The sequence below is a fragment of the Sorex fumeus genome, unplaced genomic scaffold, assembly GCF_029834395.1.
Source record: "Sorex fumeus unplaced genomic scaffold, SorFum_2.1 ptg000037l, whole genome shotgun sequence".
Classification (NCBI taxonomy): Eukaryota; Metazoa; Chordata; class Mammalia; order Eulipotyphla; family Soricidae; genus Sorex; species Sorex fumeus.
This window is the reverse complement of record NW_026606094.1, coordinates 51,128,671-51,133,525: the sequence shown is the minus strand read 5'-3', so window position 1 is coordinate 51,133,525 and position 4,855 is coordinate 51,128,671. Positions and strand designations below refer to the sequence as shown.

At 37.3% G+C, this 4,855-nt stretch overlaps 1 pseudogene; it reads right to left on the bottom strand.

Moving 5' to 3' along the window:
- Positions 1 to 2,574: 2,574 nt before the first annotated feature.
- On the bottom strand, positions 2,575 to 4,380 carry LOC130027793 (geminin-like; annotated as a pseudogene).
- Positions 4,381 to 4,855: the final 475 nt, after the last annotated feature.

Genomic DNA, 4,855 nt, shown 5'->3' with positions numbered 1-4,855 from the left:
TAGGCATTCCTTGCACAATCATGGAGGTGCTGAAAGAGTCGATTATATTCTTCAATTTTGTCAGTGACGGCATCTTCCTATGTTGCACAAAAGTGTAAAAGAGCTCCCAGTTGGTGGTCATTCTGGGAGTTCCCTTCTTATACTTCACCGCCATTTCTCCCCACTCTGTGTAGTAAAATTTTGCACAAAAGAGACAGTGGTCCAATTTGCAAATTTGGGACAACAGTGACATTGGTGAGGAAAAACCATCAATTGGATATGATGTGGTCAGTTTTGTTGTGTCCACCGGGACACTCTCATGTCCAATGTTTAGATTCAGTCATCTGGAACTGTGAGTTACCATGGATGGTCTTGGCCGACATGATGAACTCAGATAGTTCTCTCACCCTGTTTGTTCCATTCTAGGCCATGGGTCCTGATGTAGATTTCTTTGGCTGATCTTCTCAATCCTATCTTGGCATTAAAATCACTGACAATGATCTTGTAGAAGGTGTGGTTTTCTTTATAGAACTTCTCCAGCTCCATGTTGAACTCCTCAATTTCTCCTTCATCATAATTGAATGTTGGTGCATAGTCAACGAAGATAGAAACTGCTGACAGTGAGCCACATCTATTCAAGTGTAATTGTCAGATTTGTGTTGTTAAGCATTCGAATGAATCAATGGTCATGGCCAAGTTCATGTTGACAAGGACACCAACACCACCAACGCCTCTTTTGTTGCATGTTCCGAGCAAAATTTTTTCTCCAGTGTTGAAAACAGTGTTATGTGATTGATGCCTTCTCGTCTCGATCAGACCAATGATGTCGTACTTGATCTTTCGCGCTTGTACCAATAGGTCCTCAATGGATGCATCTGATGCCAGCATATGTGCATTGAAAGAACAGATAGTCATTTTTGTCTTTCTTCATTTTGGCAGCCTAGTTCAGCCTTGAGATTTTATCAGCTTCTCCTTCCTCATCTTTCTTAACACTGCCATATTGGTGGCTCTTTCAGGGTCAGGGGAATGAGATCCATTGTATTTACTGGTTTTGGCATATCAAATATGCCGTGGATAGCTTCCCAGGCTCTGCCGTGCAGGCAGGATATTTTCAGTAGCTTGCCAGGCTCTTTGAAAGGAATAAAGTTTTTTAGGGCGGCCTCTAATTGCCCTTGCAGGTGTTCCTATGGTTCAAATTATATTTGATCCCCTTCAAATATGGTGCAGTAATCTTGGCAGATGAGTATTAAGTGTCTTATGATGCAGCCACACGGTCAGGAAAGTGTCCTGGAGCATGGTGGTAGCTGGGTAGTGGAGGTAGTGGAGATAGTGGAAGTCTGGTGATGAGGTATTTATCTGGTACCAGTAGGATGGGTCTTCTATGTGTAATCCCTGGGTCGCCAGAGATTGGTGGAAACAGATAGGGCAGGGTAGGGTGAGGCGTCTGGGTTTAATTCCTGGGTCGCTGGAGATTGGTGAGAGCAGGCAGAGGATCTCTGTTCCCGGGTCCCTTTGATCAGATTCGAAGTCCCATAGTAACTAGCAATTCCACTTTGGAGTATCTATCTCCAGGACAAAAAAAAAATCATTCAAAAGAATGCATGTACACCATTGTTCATCGAAGCACTCAGTATAATAGTAAAATTTGGAATCAACCTAGATATCCAATGACAGATAAGCAGACGATGAAGCTGTGATATATATAGACAATGGAATACTATGTATTTCTTAACAACGATGAAATCATGCAGTTTACAGTACCATGAATGTTCTGTTTAGTCTTGACTTTAAAAATTCACATAGAATAGTTTTACTTAAATAAATTAGACAATATATCTGAGGTGTGTTGGAAAACTAATAACTTCTAAGAAGAGGACTCCTGATTCATGCTGTCTCTCATCTTAGTGGACTTGAACTGGTGACACCCTTGAAGATTTCATGGAGGAAAGAAACATTAAAAGAGTGCAAAGCTCTTTAATTCAAATTTTGGAATTTATTCCCTCAAAAAAGAAGGGGCAAATTATCTTACAACCACATGGAATCTACTCCTCATCTCTCCAGGATCTCATACTAGTATTACTAATAGAACACATGTTTAAATCAGATCTCTTAAAACAGATGAAGTGTCAAGAGAGGGCATTTATCAATTTTCTAAATTTCTGTAAACTTTAATTAAAAACTTAAAAAATCCATATCATTCTGTAAATGTACTCTTTTCATTTAATGACTAAACTGGTGTGATTATTCGCTTGTGGAAGGGTAGTTTCCAAAGACTACAGAAATGGTAGTTACCCATCTGAAATTCTCACTTTGAATAATCTTCCCTCAAGTTTAAGCCAATCCTTCTTTTTTTTCCAAATAGTAAACTAAAGTTCATTTGAAATACAGAACTCTAACAACTAATAAATGCTATTTAGATAAAAACAGCACATATTAAAAATACATAGTATTTTTACTTTAATAAAGGGATCCCAGAAATTCAACCAAAAATGTTTGATTCCAAGTTTGCATTATATAGTTATTTACTGTGCTACAAAGAGTTATAGTGGAGATAAATTTTGGCAGTATACATCTCAAATTAGATATTAGTGAATTTCATACATATGGTTTTGCATCTGTGAAGAAAGTTACCATTTCTTTGGTGCATGTACCAATTTCTGACTCTTCCACTACCAAATAAAATTCCTGACTATCTGTTGATTCAAAGTTATGCACTGGTTTATCAATCAGTCTCTCCATTACCTCTGCTATATATTGTACATGTTGTGCTACTTCTGCCAATTTCTTGTTCTCTTTTATCAGGCAAGCAATTTCATTGTCCTTTTGTTAAATTTCTTCGTGAAGTTTTTTTCAGAGAAGCTTCCTCCCTCTCTCTGCGACGACTTCTTTCCAATATTGGGAGGATGGATTTTCTAAAATCATAAGATCATGTTTCTTGGATCACTGCTCCAAGACTTTTATTTTCACTATATTCTGGTACAAGTCCAGAATTGGAAATCATAGATGTTAACTGGAGATTCCAATATTTATTTTTATATAAACTTTTAACCAACTCATTTTCTCTTCCAACAAGAAGCCCAGATGCAGAAGGCAGAATTATCATCAGAGTTCTTCTGGGTACAGGAATATTCTTTACATTCTCTTAGATTTCTTGTTTCTGCTTCATACAGCAGCTCACAAGTTGTCTCCCATTTCATCTTTTGAATAAGACAAATATTTACCTAAATGTAAACAAAATCACTATTTTTACAGGTTAGAAAATTCAGTATTCACTCCCATATTGTAAAGAAAGCAGAAATCTTTAATTACTGGATTATTTTTTCTCCTCACATAAACAGATATGACAAATATGTCATTAGAAAAAACATGGAATTGGTGAGTTCAGTTCATGGTTGCCAATTTTACAGTAATATTGTCATTATTGAATGCAATTGTTTTTATCTTAGTATGTGTGAATATAAGTTTTTTAAGGACCATAAAAAGTCATGCAATATGTTCTCTGGATTGTATGTTATGTCCCATAATATTGAAAGAAGAAATAGAACTCTTTCAAAAAGTTTATTCTATTATCCAAAAGGTACTGTATTGGAATGATTGAACTAGGCTTCTTGTTTAAAATATATATTGAATCACTTTAAACATTTTTTGGTATTTTATTTTTGGGGGGTTGCAGGGGCCACACTTAGTGATCATCAGGGCTGCCTTCCTAGCTCTGCACTCAGGAATCACTCCTGGCTGGCTCAGGGGACTATGTTAGATTCGGGGGATTGAACTGAGATGCATGCAAGGCGAGCACATTACCCCATATGTTATCTCTCCAGCCCCTAAACTTCTAAACATTAAACTTTGATAATCTTTAACATCCCAAAGTGAGCAGTAATACTTATTTTTCTCAGTTCTTCTTGGAAGTAAAGATAATTTGACCCATCCTGAAGCAGAAATATTGAGTAAGACAAACACTTGAAAATTCACAGGAATATATAAGTATCTAAAAATATCTTTTGAAAATTCAAACTGCAATTTCTAATGCAGTTGGGTTATCAGAAACTTCTACATAACTCATGAAAGAAAATACCTTATTGTTGTTAAGGGGAGAGAATCAGGACAGAATTTTGACAACATTTTTGAAAAGTAACATTTCTTTGTCCTTTCTGCCTTGCCACAGGGAGCTTAGGTTTATTGGGTTACTGCCATCACAGTGCTCGCATTTCTCTGTGTTTATTTGTAACTTCATTCTTTGTGCTCCAATGACTTGTAAATATTGTTTTTCTCTTCTGCTTAAGTCCTTCGCATAGATAATTCAGAGCAGTGTCCTTTCGTATAGATACAGGAAGACAGTTAATGCTATGCTTTTGTAACTTGGGAGTTAATTGACTCCAGATAATATTACCTCCTGGACATCTGTTTTCTCCACTTAAGCCCCAGTTGCCCTTTCTTCCCAGCACCCCAAAAGCAAGGTCCCAATGAGAGACTGGATGGACCCAGGGCAAGCTGTGAGCAGTGAGCTACCATGGCATTGGAATGGGCTTGGCCAAAGTGCCATAATACTTAACTATAAGTTAAGAACATATTCATGGACAAATTCTGTCATGATCTAAAAAGTAAGACCTTGCTTTTGGGGTGCTAGGCCATGATGAGCGGGGATGCCGCTTGAATCCACTGAATGAGGGCGGCAGGAGGAAGAGGGAGAGCTGCCTGGGCTTTCCCTAACCACCTTGGAGAATACACACATTTTGAAGCAAAAAGAAAAAAAAAGTGTTTGTCATAAAAACTGAAGTTACTCAAGTCCAATTTTCCTATAATTTAGATTTTGATTAATAAAATTTTAGCATACTGAAAAACATTGTTTACCTTGTGAGAAACAGGACACAAGTGA